General features: G+C 46.4%; 1 protein-coding gene across 5 annotated transcripts in view; it reads right to left on the bottom strand.

Moving 5' to 3' along the window:
* The window catches only part of Ptk2b (protein tyrosine kinase 2 beta), a 118,384-nt gene that overhangs the window by 65,682 nt on the left and 37,273 nt on the right, over nt 1-15,429 (bottom strand). The window contains exon 2 of one of the 5 annotated variants that reach the window (XM_021230207.2): nt 9,111-9,198. The exons of 2 other annotated variants lie outside the window; for them this stretch is intronic. The gene's annotated coding sequence lies outside the window, so the exon portion shown is untranslated. Of the gene's footprint in view, nt 1-4,826; nt 4,888-9,110; nt 9,199-15,429 lie in introns of those variants that run through there. 2 more of the 5 variants (XM_013117275.3, XM_013117276.3) reach the window with 2 other exon arrangements.

Here is a 15,429-nt window from a genome sequence, read left to right as displayed (position 1 = left end):
GAGTGAGGGTCCCTCTGACTCAAGGTACAAAGGTCTAGATCCCTGAGGCCCACGGGAAAAGTAAGAGTTGGAAAGATAAGAAGGAGAGTCAGTTTCAGATGACCGCAAAAGATCCTCCAGCCAATATTTCAAACAGCGATGGAAGGACTCAGGAGAAGGATGGTCTTTACCTTTCCACGCAAGTATCCTTCAATGTCTGCGAGGAACTCATTCTCAGACATTACAGATGTCAACATCCAAGGATATTCCAGCCCCTCCTATAAATGACATGGCACTTGTATCTAACCTAAGCACATTCCCCTGTAGATGTTAAATCCTCTCTAGGTGACTATATTTAGTGCAAGGCAATTAACACACTCAATATACAAATGTTTATTTTATCCCATTTAGAAGATGATAAAGAGACGGTGAATATTCAGAACAAATGTCACTTTTCGAGTACTTTCGATCCTTGGTTGGTAAATATTTAGATGAGGTGCCTTCTTAGCTGCACGTGGTTCCTTTTTTCATGTCTGTGCTCTCACTATTATGCTGATGTCTCCCAAGGCAGATGTCTCTGCCGCTTTGAGAATAAGGAAAACTGACTGAGCGGGTCACCCTAGAGTTCCCTTTCTTACCACGAAGAAGCTGGATGAGAACCCTACTTCCCTTCTTAACCTAGCACACACAGTCCACATACCAGCACAACAGCCCAGGCGCTTCTTAAACTCCTCTATGAGGTCTGCACCTCTGGTCTGTGTCTGTGTGCCAAAGAGTAGCTCAGCTGAAAATTGCTTTTCTGACATGGCTTCTAGAGTGCTGCTTAAAAACAAATTTCCTCCCCATAAGTCCATCTCTTGCTAGCTATGCTTCCCTGAAAGGAATGCAGGCTTTCAGCAGATTGGAGTGTGTAATAAGATGAACACAAATACTTTTATTTAAGGGGTCTTATGTGATCTGTATTTTTAATGAACAAAATAAATGGTAATAAAAGGAAAATCCAATTACTTAAAAAAACTGGAAAGTATAAACACAAGACTTTCAGCATGAACATTGTGCTCCCCATCCATTACCACCTTAAAAACAAACAAAACCATCCTCTTGAACAAGCTTCCACCTGCCAACCTCCAATCTGCCAGTCTACAAATCCAGTCTGCACCGAAGCTGTGCGTCATACAACAGACACCAAAACCATCAGACAGCACGATGCCCCCATCTGTACACAACAGCAGTCAGCCTTCATTCTAATGTGGATCGAATAAAACAACAATTTAGATGCCTGTTAAGCAAACAGGATGCCACCTGTGTGTGAAAAGACCTGGGAAATTAAAAATAGACCGAGAAACCCTTGTGGTTAAAAATACTAATGGAAACAATGTTAAGAAACCAACTATAAACTCTTCAAAAGGAGCCAAGAGACCCTTAGGAAAAAAAAAAAAGAAACTCATGTTGTTGGAGTGGTGAATTACTCAGAACCGTCTTTCTGGTAAGCAAGTTTAAATATTAAATAGCTCAGAACTGTTAACCTGGTTTGGGAAACACATCCCATGTTCTAGTTTCATTTCTATTGCTGCGATAAGAACCCTGACCAAAAGTGACTTAGGGCAAAGGGGTTTATTTGGCTTACACTTTTGGGTCACTGTCCATCATTGCAGAAAGTCAAGGCAGGAACTTGAGGGTAATGCTTGCTATTTGACACAGCATTACCTCCCACCAAGTGTAGCAGGAGCCATGAGGGATGCTGCTTGCTGGCTGGCGGGTAGGCTCATACTTAGCTAGCTTTCTTATAGAGCTTAGGACCACCTGCCTAGAGAATGATGCTGCCCACAGTGTGCTGGGTCCCAAAGTCATGCCCCAAGCCAATCGGATCTAGGCAATTGCTCAAATGAAATTTGCTTCCTAGACCATTCTAGGTTGTATCTAGTTGACAAAGCTAACCAGGACACCCTATGAGTTTAAGGTGGGGGAAGTGGATTATTTGTACTCTTTACCATGGGGAAATGATGAGAACCAGAACAAAAGGCTCAGAAGGAAATCTCAGCAATATCAATAACACAGAGATGAGGCATGATAAAAATACAAGAGTAGTAGTACATGAAAGGATGTATATAAAAATGTTAAGCCACAGAGAATGGAATTTGCATACTGATTTGTAACTACATATAAACACACCCACATTTAGAACTCCATGCACTTACACGATGTTAAGCTCCTGCTGCTATATTGGTTGGATGTATTTAAAGCTATGATACTGTCTGTCCCACATGCATAAAGCTATGCCTCTGCCTCAAGCCCCTTTTCTTACAGTCTGACTTTCTGCATTCTCTACACAGACTACCATGCAGAATAGCCATCTTCTTAGCACAAAGCCTGGCTAGGTAGGAAACAGCATCTCTGGACCCAATCCAAACTGAAGTTTGGGGTAAACAGTGTAGACAGGCAACTGATGCAGCCTGGCAAGAGAGACCCGGGACCATAGAGTGCCATACTGGACTCTAAGCACTGTCCTGGAAGAGCAGGGTCTGATCAGGTCTCAGAGTTCTTGGCTATCCTGTGTCTTCTCTTCTCTCCAGCCCTGAGATGTTGAGCTCTCTCCCAACCCCTCCTCCCTCCCCTCCATGCTTCCTGAAAGAGTTATTTCTGAAAAATAGCACAGGTAACAGAATCTCCTCCCACGGACAAGCAGTTGCACACACAGGACAGCCCGTTACATCCTAATAAAAACCCAAAGGTATTGTTACCACTACCCACCCCACCCATACACACACAGACACTACCACCAACAACGTCACGCAATTAACTCCAAGGATCTCACGGAGATGGATAAAAGGCCAGGATTTCAGTGGAGACGGACTGGGCCTGCAAAGAGGGCAATAAACCTGAGTCTGGCCTTTCAGTGATGAGGCTTCCCTCCCAGACACACCCAGGCGAGTGTCTCCCAGGGCTCTGTATTCTAATGGCGAGATTAGTTCCCATTAGATCAGCAATGCATCCTCAGAAAATGCCTGGGCGCTTCTTCGCCCAGTCCATGCGCACACAGGTGCCATGAAGACACATCCCTCACGCCTTCACCCTGCACTCCCTAGTGAAGACCTCAGGGAGTGGGGCTCAGCCATCTCTACTTTTCAGTAGGATTCCAGCGACTGTAAAAGACAGTTGTTTTGGGACAGAGTTGCTCTGGTGTCTCCACAGACCTCCAACTCTTAGGTAGAAGCGATCCTCCTTCTTCTCTACCTCTTGACTAGCTGGACCTGAAGGCATGTGCCACCATGCACAGCTTTGATTCTTTTTGATTCTCTTCACAGAGATCCATCTGCCTCTGCCTCCTGAGTGCTAGGATTAAAGGCATGAGTCACCACCGCCCGGCCATTTTGAATTTTTTAATTGAAATTGTATATACTAAAGCCATGCAGTATTATGACTGAGCTAACTGGCATATTCATTACTTTACACAGTTACCGTCTGAGCATGGGAGGGGGTGCCAGGAGAGATATATTCACCCAGAGACTATTAAGTACAAGATCTCTGGAATTCCTTCATTCTGTCCTGCTAAAACTTTGTCTCTTGAACCCAGTATCTCCCTGTTTCCCAGTGCTTGACACCCTAGGTAATTCTAACACCTTCCCAGGAAGGGTAAGGAGCCACAGGCAAGGCCCTTGTCTCCCTGGTAAGAATTGAATTTAGGAGACTAAATGTTGTCCCAGTCAGTGGGATCCCAGAACTTTCAGTTCCCAGGCTACAGGCCTCCCCCTTGCCAGTGTGCTGTTCATTATGGCTGAGTTGTGACAGATCTCAGCAGGTTACATCTCATAAATGCAGGCCTCCTTGGGTGTCTCAGGGCCTCATTTCCCAGTGCCCTGGTAGTTTTCTATTTTCATGCCTTGTTACTCAAGCCTTCTATTGGGAAATGCGTACCAAGAAAAGAAACAGGCAGTTTCAGCTTTTCAGAGCTCAGAAAATTCGGGGGAAATTTGGTCTTCTAAAACTCCAGCTATGAGAATTCAAATCAGGGAGGACCCAGATGCAGGGAAAGCCCTCCCCTTCCTGTAGGAACTCTTTTATAGTAGTCTCCCGAGTTCTGCTCTAATGCTGCCAGGATTTTCATCCCCTGCTTGGAAACTCAAATAAAAAGCCATGGAAAACCCAACTGGAAACCTTCACAGCGTTAAAGGTAGTAAAGGAGTCATGAAATAAAATGGTCCCATGGACCCAGAGCCAGGCAGCCAGGGTTGGACAGGAGAAGAATCCACCTCCCAATCCCTTGGTGACCAAAATTTGAGCCACAAAGCCCAGTGAGTAGGGGGTTTGTGGAGAGAAAAAACAGCAATTTATCTAAAAACAAAAGAGAGGGGAAGGGGAGGGAAACAGAGGGGAGGGAAGGGATGAAGGAAGCAAAAGGAAAAGAGAAAATGATAAGAAAACCGACAAGGTGTTTCCATTGTACTTCATCCCACGAGGACACAGAGCCTCATGCAGAATCAACTCTAGTCCATCCTAAAAAGTCACCAGTCGGCAGACTATGTAGGCATACTCAGTTAAATTAATACAAGGTCTCAAAGTTATGCATAGTTGTGACACGAATGCATCTCCATGCTCACAGCTACAGTGTAAACCAAGAAGAAATGGAGCAACGAAGCCAGTTGCTTGAGACTGGAGCTTTCCCGTTCCACGTTGGGCTGATTCAACAGTGGGTACTTCTCTGGGATTGCTTTGGCCACCTCTGAAGATACACTGACCCAGACACAGAAACAATGAAGGTCCATCACCCTACTCCCAGCCCCTGCCAAGCTTTCACATCCCCCGTGCAGTCATGCTAGGGGAAACAGAGTCAGAATCCTGGGTTTTACCTGTAAAAACCCTGGCTCCAGCTTCCCTGTGTGGAACAGAAGGCCGCGTTTGACATACAGGTCTTTCAGCTCTTTGTCATGAAGGTTTCTGAAGCACACAGGAAGTTAGAAAAAGAAAAGCAACTCACTTCTCTACAGCTCACCGCAGACATGAGGCAGGAGGGCTCAGGGAACTGGTGTGGGCCACCTCCTCTGAAACACAAGGTGTGTGTGTGTGTGTGTGTGTGTGTGTGTGGTGGGGAGGGGGAGAAGACACATGGGAGCTAGAGTGAGGTTCTGACCCTAGCCAGGAGCTCAGGGTCTCCAAAGGGACCACATTCCACTTCTCCCTTGATGACTGAGAACTCGCTTGTACACACACACACACACACACACACACACACACACACACACACACACCAAGATTTTATACTCTGTAACTGTACTGTATTCAGCTGACACCCAGAGAGACCCAGATCACTTGAGTAAAACAACTTATCTTCTGGGCCTTGCTCCTGGTTCATGTAAAACCCCAGAAGATTAGCTAAGAACAATTATTTCCCAACAACATCTTGGGCGTGAATATTCACAGTGCTTAAAGTGACAATCAAGTTCCTTAAGGAACTGAATGCATCACTCCTTTCTAAGCCCTTTGCAGAAGTCCCAAGAAACTCCTGTGCAGGTTCCAGCTTGATGAACTCTAAGGCTAAGTTCCCTTGTGTAGGCCAGAGGCTTTCCCAAATGGACCCTGGGAGTTAAAATCATTGGCCACTGGGAGAATCCTTTATGGGGGGGAGTGTGTGTGTGACAGTTGAGGGGTAGAAAATGAGAGGAAAGAAAAAGATAAAGTCAGGGAAGACTTTTTATGGGAGGGCATGCAGTCATGTATCCTATTCCAGAAAAGGATGACAGATGCTGGGGACATTGGAAAGGGGGAAAAGAACCAGCTGTGTAAACTCGATGGTGAGGGAAGGATTGCCACTGGGAACCCCAGCTGGATTTTACTTCCTCTGTTTTTTTATTTCAGAAGAAAGTAAAACTGAGGACAAAGACATTAAACAACTCTCAAAGACCCAGGCTGAGATCCTAGTTATCAGAAACCGAAACCCAACCCAAAATTGTTGTGAAGATTAACTAAACTAATATTTATAAACCATTTATAATTCATGAATAATCCTCCTGCCATTAAAGCTGCCCAGGAGATTTATTCAAAATCCCGGGTATTCCGCTTTCTTGGGAAGCATGCCCCTCCCACTCCTGGAGCATATGTTGTCACTGTAACGAAACACCCTTCCAATTCCCTTGTGTGTCTTTGAACTCCTTCTCTTAAAGTACCAGGTAGTTGTCTCCAGTATGGAATATTGGTCATGGTCATGATAACAGACCCTTCCTTTAAAAATCTCCATAAACATTTTGGCAATAAGGGATCTATCTTGTCAAGAAAACCTACAACCCACCTAATCTACTTCTGGACCATTTTAGTATTGACAGCTCTTCCATAGGACACATTGAAGTTTTTCTACATCTGCCTTCAGATTCTAGCTCTCCCTCTGGACGTGCCAGCCAAGGGCCTCACTCTGGCCTTGCAGTCAGTGGTATCTGGCTCAAACACAACATTGTAGTGAATGAAAGTCTGGGGTATTCACACATCCTTCCATACCAAGGTCACCTATTATTCACATATATTTAACTCCATCTCAAGAACTCTCTAGTTATCAAGGTCTGCCAGAACCAGAAATGACAACCAGGAACTTTGAAAGTCATCCCTAGAAGGCCAAGTCAGTGGGCCAGCCCATATTTGTTGGATGTGAACCCAGCCAACAGGTCCCTGCTCTCTGATTTAGGTCTTGGATACTTAGAATTTTGGAGCACAATAGGCTCTGAGGGACATATTTTCCCCATGGCCTTGTAGCTCACCCATTGGCTTCTGTGAGATGTTGAGTACATTCTGAACTCTGTTCCAGGCTCATCCTTCAGTTCAGGTGGCAACCCCAACCCTTTCATCTCCATTGCACTGGCTGAGCAGGCTACCCTCCCACTCTTGGGTTCTATTCTCAGCTGTCAGCATCGCCATCACTTGTCAAGTATCTCATCGCATGGCTGCGTGCCAGGTAAGGAAAGGAAGAATTTAGAACACAGGCTGCCCTGCTCACTGCACAGCCCACAGCCCTTCTGGGAGCAAACAGGTTTTATAAGTAGAAGGTTAAGCCAAACATGAATGGACTCTGTGAAAAGCTTGTGTGCTGGTGAGGTTTGCTGGCTCGTGGCTTGAGAAGGAAAGAGGGCCTAGTGAGGGAGGAGCCGTAGCGCAGAAGAAAGAGTAGAGCCCCAGCAGATAGGAAGCCTGGGCTCTGGCTTTTAACCCTCTACTCCTGGACCGCTAATGACTTCACATGTTCCTTTAGGTGTCTGCCCCTGCCCTCCTCTGCCTCTGTGGTGCAGCAATAACAATTTACCCACTTGGACCAGACCTGACTAAATCAAAACACTATAAAATTCAGCACTAGAAGGCATCTCAGGGATCTTATGATCTGCTGCCTTCTAGAACTTACATGATCCCTGGGGGACATCATTAAAAACTCATGGTCTGCCCTTCACCTTCCAATCAGAACAAAGGATTTTGAAGCATGTTAGAAAAAACATGTGTGTCTGTGTGTGTGAGTGTGTGTGTGTGTGTGTGCGTATGTGTGTGTGTGTGTGTGTGTGTGTGTGTGTGTATGAAAGAGAGAGAGACTGAGGAAAAAAGATAAATTCAGCTGATAGGGCCTCAGGACTGTGTCACAGCAGGACATCATGTGACCTCTCAAACAGTAAAGACACAAGAGCATCCAAAGCCAGCTGGAATGGGCATGGATCAAACAACTGCTAACTGCTCCATCTTTCAGAATCCACTGTTCCCATCATGCACCTGATGTCATGACATATGGGAAATTCCCATATAAGGACACAAAGTGGGAGTAAACTCTATACAGGAAAAATCCCCAGCCCATTCCTGGAATTTCCTACCTTTGCCTTTACTCATGCCTACTGCCTCCCCATGAATATTTCTTCCCTCCCGTGAATAACCCTTCTTCCATTAAAGTTTTCGTATCAGACTCTACTCAGAAACCCAGGGTTTGCAGCTCTCTGGGGAAGCCCGCCTCCCATTTGAGCCTGTACTTTCTATCTATAGTGAACTCCCCTCCAGATTCCTTCCTTGGGTTCATCTCTGAATTCTTTCTGTTTAAACACTGGATGGAGGTCTCAATCTAGTCTGTTGAGACCTCTCCAGCCTTCTCTTGCTGGTCTCATTAAAGGGTCTTTAACAGGAGTGACGATGCGGCTATTTTGAGAGTGACTGAGTGACAGTCAGTAGGCTGAGGCCAGAGAGGGGAACTCAGCTGCCTACCAGTTGATTCAGAGCATGGTTGGGACTGGACTGAAGTTTCCTCACCCCAACTTGCATCCTGGCTCTGACATCTTGAGTTCTCAGCTAAGTTTAGAACTGGGAGCCTGGCAGGGACCCCACTATTGCTGCACCTTCCTGCTGTCCCAGGGAGCTGTCTGTACCGATGCTGGGAGCATTTCTGAGCTTGTGTCCTCCTAATGTTCAAGGATTCTTACAGACAATGGACTTGCTCCCTCCAGCTTTACCCAACTGCAAGGAACATGGAAAAGGCCTTAATTCTAGGCTCTGCTCCACAATTAACCACATTTTTGTTTTGTTTGTTTGTTTTTGATACAGGCTAACCTCTAATGTATTGAATAGGAAAGATGACCTGGGACCTTTGGACGAGAATTCCTGAAAACTAGTGCAGTCTACAAGAGCTGATTTAAACCAACCACAATGGAGCATTCAGAATGTTGCAGCACCAGAGTTAATTACAAATTATCTTTGACCATCTATAGCCCCACAAAGAATCAGATCCCACCTCTGTGTGAGACCTAATATCCTGATGAACAGATTAAAAACTGTTGGAATGTACTAACAAAACCCCATCCTCTACCAATGGGAGGGCTAAGAATTCTATCAGATGTCATCTCATCTACATGCCTGTAGTTGAGAGTCTCCCATCTTGAGGTGAGTTGTCTCAGGTCCTCAAGTTCTGGAGTTACAAGTATGGGTCATGATGTCCTGTTTACATGATGCTGACAATTGACCTGGCCTTCATTTGCTAGGTAAGGTTTCCAGCAAATGAACTACATCCCCCAGACCAACTGTGAGACTTTGATAAAGGTGCCTCAATTCATTGCCTTCAAGTCCCCGCTTTACAAAGGGGGAGTAAGGCTGGGTTCTTGGTTCACTTCTGGTTCTGTTTACATTACCTCTGGGCTAGAAGAAGACAAGCATCGACTCACTTGGCATGTTCTTCTTGGGGAACTTGGAGACTTGGAGAAGTTGATCTTTTCAACCCTAAAAGGACACAGTGAGGGCCTCGTCAGGGCCATGTTTCTAGTCCAGTGGTTCTCAACTTGGGTCTCATGAGCCCTTGGGGGAGCAAATGACCTTTTCACTGGGGTCACAGCATTAGGAAGTTTGAGAATTATTGGTTAGTCCCTATACTTGATGCTCTGACATTTGGGGCTTTGTTAGGCCCCTAAGGGAAGCTGTTTCTGGGAACACGCAAATCCTAAAAGCACACTTTTCATCTGCAAAACTACCAAGTGGATCCCAAGCTCCAATCACCTCTTCTAAGGATCTCTCAGACCCTGAGCTGTCCCCATTCACCCTACACATTCCTGGACAAAAGACCAGGCTACCAAGGAAAGCCCTGGCTCCTCAGAGTCTGCAGACACTATTCACAGCAGCCAGTGCTCACCTACTTTTACGTGGAAACCGCACTGAAGGCTCCTGATCTGCCCAGGTGCTTCCCTGTTTGTTGCTGTCCCGCCTGCCACGCCTCCTGTTCCCAAGGAGCTATAAGACAAACGTCTTCCTTCATCACAGTCATTTCTACACCAGGAGAAATCATCACACCCATTCAAACAAATCCTACATGCCTTCAACATGGGCCTACCACAGTCTGAACCTTTGGACTTAAGCTGAGTCCTCTTTAAAGCTCCCAATCCCTCAAGACTGTCATGCATGTTATGTAAAAGGCTCAGTGCCTATGTGTGTATGAAAAGCATCACCGATGCTCAGGTAAAAACCCTATGCACACCCTGGAAGCCCTCAGCCCAGGGCCTCACTACACTGTGACTAGACCAATGGGGTCTGTGCACCCCGTGGAAGCCCTCAGCCTAGGGCCTCACTACTCTATGACTAGACCAATGGGGTCTGTGTACCCCCTAGAAGCCCTCAGCCCAGGGCCTCACTACACTGTGACTAGACCATTCTGCCTTTAAACGGCCTTCCATGCATAATCTTCCTTGTCCCTGTGAGGTGCTGTGTGCCCCAACAACAACATACAGAATTGACTGAAACACTCTTCAGTGAGCTATCCCTTCAGTTCTGCAAAAGCAGGGGTTTGAGGCTCCCCAGAGAGCTTCTTTCTCTGATCTAAACATGCCTGTTTTACCTGCTGTGCTCAGAAGTGGAGCAACACGATTTTTGCCATTTTGTGGTTCTAGAAGAGTCCATGCCAAGGCCCATCTCTCCAGGTCTCACCCTCTAAAGGTCTTAATAAGGTGAAAAGGGCATCTGACCTCCATATGACCTCTGTTGCTAGTCTCTCCTGAGAGTTTGACTAGTAATAACAGTATCTGAATATTAAATGTTGGCACAGTTTTACAAAACATGATAAGCAGGGGGAGCTGGGGGCCCTTTCCTGCTGCTTGGCCGTTTGAGTACTCCCTAGATGGAGGGCGGTTTTCTTGCTAAGGCCCCGTGGTGGTGACTGGGGTGGGGCAGCTTTAGACAGCAGCTGGTCAGAGAAGCTTGAGAGGGGTGCCAGAGCTAGAAGAGGCCAAGGCAACGGGGCAGCAGGTACAACAGACTGAAGGAGGCAATCGGGGCTCAGATCCAACAGGTGTTTTCCATGTACGCACAGACATCCGCACTCAGAAACTGATTTCTTGTTCTTTCATGAGAAACTACAAATTCAGATTTTAATGTGGACTGGCTTTATGTTGGCACAAATGAACAAAACATAAAAGAATTAAAGGATGTGCTCCTCATATTAGATCAAGCTCTAAGATTAGAAGTGAGATTCCTCATCTGAACCATAGGTAGGGTCCCCTCCCCTTCAGGACCAGGCTGCTGTCCAGTACAGCCCAGAAGTCTCCAGCTGCCCTACAAAGACATTCTCAGCCACTACCTCTCTGACTGCTATTCTTCATGATGATTTTTTTCCCCCAACTTGACTGGGCCAGCCATGAGGTACCAGATAGCTAGTTTGAATGTTATTCTGAGTGGATCTACCAGTACATTTCTTGATTGTAAACTGTATAAAGCAGCAAGCTCTCTTCAAGGTGGGCTGGCCTCATGCAAGTTGAAGATCTGAAGAGAAGAAAACCCTGAATCTTCCCAGGGTAAGAAAGAATCCCCCCACTGAGAGCCCCCACCCCCCACAAAGGACTCTAGATTTTCCTGTCTTTCAAACCAAACTGAAGTGTGGGTTCTTTCTGGGGCTTAGTTTACCCCTAGCCCCCTGGGTCTCCGGCTTGCTAGCTGCAGAGCTGCACAGGCAACCTCAGTACAATGTCACATCAGTCTTTCCCTAACTATGTCCACTCCTGGGTCATGCTTGGCACAGAGTAGCCTCAATAAATGCTGTGTTGAATTAAAGAATGAGAATTTTTGATAGAGTTCACACTCCCTTATAATGGATGGAGAAATGGACTCTAAGAGACACTAAAGAACCAGCCCAAAGTCACAGAGCTAAAACAAGAGAAATGAGACATACTTGCAAGTTCGGCTGCATTCAAAACTCACATTCTCAACCGTTGTAGTACACCCCGAAGAGTCAGGCCTGTCTCCCAGGTGTGATCTTCACACCTATAATCTCTCAACTAGTAGGAAGGACTAGTGCTGTCCCTCAGAGCCCAGCAATCCCTGTCTTACTCCATACTGACAGCTGTGCTACTCAACTGTCCACTGAGGTTTCTATAGACTAATTTGGGAACCTAACGAAAGGATGGCTCCATCTTCAGGAACATAACCAAGCCAAGAGAGAAAACTCACCACAAGCATCTCATCACCCCCAACACCTCTCAGAGATGCGTCCAGGCAGCAGAAGAGCCATGTGGATCTGGCCACCAGGCTGAGAAGTAAGACCACAGAGCAGGTGAGGATGACTCCTGGCCTTGGATGGGAAGAAGGCTTTGAGGTGGTATCTCCATCTCTCAGAATTATCATCTGCTTGCACTCTACATGTCTCCTAAGGACCCTGTGGGCTGAGCTACAGGGCAACAGCTAAGGGGCGAGGGGTGGATGCAGCTGTGCTCCTCTCAGCAGGAGAGGGAAAAGGAGGAAGCAAGGGCTTTGCCAAAGCTGATACAGAGGCTCACATGATTCCCCTGCAACATCAAACCCAATGACTTGGCCTCAAATGAGGCCACACAACATTCTGCTTATTTGCCCTTGAGTACTCTTGTCTTCTCACCACAGGTATTCAGAGAGCATTGGACTGGATGTCTTACTGGGGGTGCCATCTCAGTCCATGGACTCAGTGGGTGACACAAATCTGCCTTGTCCAAGCAAACAAAACCAACTTATCTTTCTGTCCCCTGGAGCACTAGCTCCCTTCCCAGGGATTTCAATACAACACAGCTTTGGGATAAACTCAAGGTAAGTTTGAAGAAAGACTGTATGGTCAGAGTGTTAGGAAACCCAAGAACCGGAGCACAGCAATCCCCAGAGATGTCATCTTAGTTGTGTCATTTCAGCAGGAAGAAGCTGGACCTACTCTTGTACCCTTTGTGGAGAACACCCTTAACACACGCTGAGTGTCCCTAGTCTGAAAATCCAAAGCCTGCAAAGCTCTACTGACAGTTGGGAAATTCCACACCTGACCCCTCCAGAAGTGAAGCACCCTACAACTTTGTATGAAACTACCTTGAGGCTATATGTATGAGTTGTTCATGAGGAATAATGTTTAGACTTGACATGGACCTGTCTTCAAGATATCTATGTAAATACTCCCAAATCCAAAGTGTTGCAAAATTCTAATGCCTTTCTGGTTCCAAACATTTTAGATAAGGGATATTCAACCTTCATATGAACTCTTGTGACTCTCAACATTAAATCCATGCAGTTTAGAACTTGTAGGGACTCCGAGTCCAGCACAGAGCTTGGTCTGAACCAGATACTCAACATTGTCTGTGAAGGGAGTCTGTGTTCAGAGGAGAGCCCTGAAGCAGGACTTGTAGAGGAAGGGGTCTCAGGGAAAGGCTTTTGAGAATGGAAGATTGGAAAACACTGGGGAGTGCAGGAGTCTAAAGAAATGGTAAGATTCCTTTCTCCTTTTATCCCCATATCACAGCTCTATTTATTCTGAGAAGCACCCAGCTGTAGCTCCAAAATAGACTTGCCGAAAAACGCCTCTAATGATAGAGGAGGCTTCTGTAGGATCCCAGCTCAGAACAGCCCTCTACAAGGGGCAGAAATACCAAAGGCTCCGTGGAAGGGGACACTTCTAGGTGTTCTCTGTCATTCCCTCCTCCTGTCCAATATAGTCATGGTTCCTCTCGCCAGGGTTACAGGGAAGCTAGTGTGGTCCGTCCCAGGGAGTCTGATGATCTCTTTGCTGACAGTGCTCCCAAGGCCACTCAGGACAGGTAGAATTAGGAACGGGCAAGGATCTGGCTATTGGACCTCCTCATGTTAGGCAAAGACAGGGCCATCACAACAAGAAAAGTGAGCCCATATCTGGAAGCCTGACATGGTCACTGGATTCTTCTTTGTACATAGGAGACAAACTAGGTCAACTCAAAACCCAGAACCTGCACGGATAAGCCCTACCCTCTTCCTAGGAGACAAAGACACTAAGGAGGTGGAGGTGTTGAAGGTTGAGTCTGTTCTCAGAAAACTGAGCTAGTTCTTGTGTCTGGCATAGGATGGAAGCCCTGATATCTAGGCTGTGACTTGTACTACTCAAGACCGAAGGGCCACAATTCATTTCTTTGGGTTTCAGGCTTCCTGTCGACCACAGGAAGTGAAGTTACTGCCCCATTTAACATGAAGCTGAGGTGAACTGTGGCGAGGGTGGTGAGGAAGGCAGCTGAGCCAGGACTGACTGAAGGCCTCTCAGGTCTCAGTGTAGACGGCTCCACAAATGTTAAGTGTTGAAGTCTGATGCGTGCTATCTGGATCCTTCCTCGGAACTGTTTGTGTGATTCCCTTGTTATCTCCTATTTCCATCCACTGAGAACTTCTGATGTGGCCAGAAGGTAAAGTACCAACAAACTCTGAGCAACAGGTCTTTACTATCAGGGTTATCTCAAGCCTTCCTAGATGTGTACATTTTGCCTTCTAGGAGGGAGAAGAGCCAGGAGTTGGATAATGAGCATGTTGGTTACTTTTAATGTTTCAGGCACACATGCTAATTTTTACCTCTCAAAATGAAGTGGAGAGGGTAGTACTATTAGTCCTCTGCCACACTGCACTTGGAAAAATGGAGGCATGGGAGATTAAAACAACTCAATATCACAGAGCTAAGAAATGACAGAGTTGGATTTTATATTCTTATCTGCTATTCCACATCATTACCCAGGCAAAGCACATAACCAGTTCATGTTGTTAGGAAAGGAAGCAGGGCCTGGGCAGGTCCTTGTTCTTGCTTTAAAAAAAATCCTACAGAAAAGATGTCAAGGTTAAACTACATGCTATGGGTCTCCCTGTCTCCAGCCCTTTCTCAGCTATGCTGGGGGTATACCTCTAGGACTGTGATTGCCATGAACTTAACAGACAGCCGTGTACCATACAGTAGGAAATGAAGGGAGAGGGTACAGCCCAGGGAGGAATCAGGAACTTAGAGTTAGAGAGAGGAACACACACACACTAAAAAATGCCATAGGGCACAGTGTGGTTTATGCAAGCGAGGTACAAAAGTAATCACATACAGTGAGCAATGCAAGCAAGGGCGTTAGTCTTATCTCATGGGAAGGGTGGGGCCTGAGCTGGGGCTTTCAGGTTTGTGAAGAAGAGGAGATGGCTGAGAAGGTTACTAGTGGCATGGCAGCAAAGTCTGGGGTTTGTTAAAAGAAGCCCAAGGTCTGCCAAGGTGGCTACGCCCGTAGCTAGCCAGGGATAGATTTGTAGGAACAAACCCTGAGGGCAAGAATTTGATGGTCTGTTTATTGATTTTGTCAAGAATAATTTTACCCAGCATACGGATAAAGATAAAGAAGGCATGGGTGAAGAGAGTTATCCCAAGGCAGGATCCGAAGGACCCAGAGCCAACTGGAGGAGGAGCTGATGCTGTCTACACCAGCCAATGGGAGGAATCATGAAGTGCTTCATCGAGTCTGGGCTGGAATCTGCCTGGGCGTGGGACCAGCGTGGGAGAGTACAGAAAGAGAAAGTCACTAGTGCTTATTTTGCAACAGCTGGAGAGTTCATGGTTACATTCTGTTTGACCCCTCAGGCACAGCATGCAATCTCACCCCCATATACCCCGTATCTCACTGATACAAGTTCCCTTTGGGGCCACCTCTGATGCCATTTCAGCCACACAGCTTTTTCCCGCCCCCAATGCCACTTCTG

The sequence above is a fragment of the Mesocricetus auratus genome, unplaced genomic scaffold, assembly GCF_017639785.1.
Source record: "Mesocricetus auratus isolate SY011 unplaced genomic scaffold, BCM_Maur_2.0 Super-Scaffold_100707, whole genome shotgun sequence".
NCBI lineage: Eukaryota > Metazoa > Chordata > Mammalia > Rodentia > Cricetidae > Mesocricetus > Mesocricetus auratus.
This window is presented reverse-complemented; position numbering and strand designations above follow the sequence as displayed.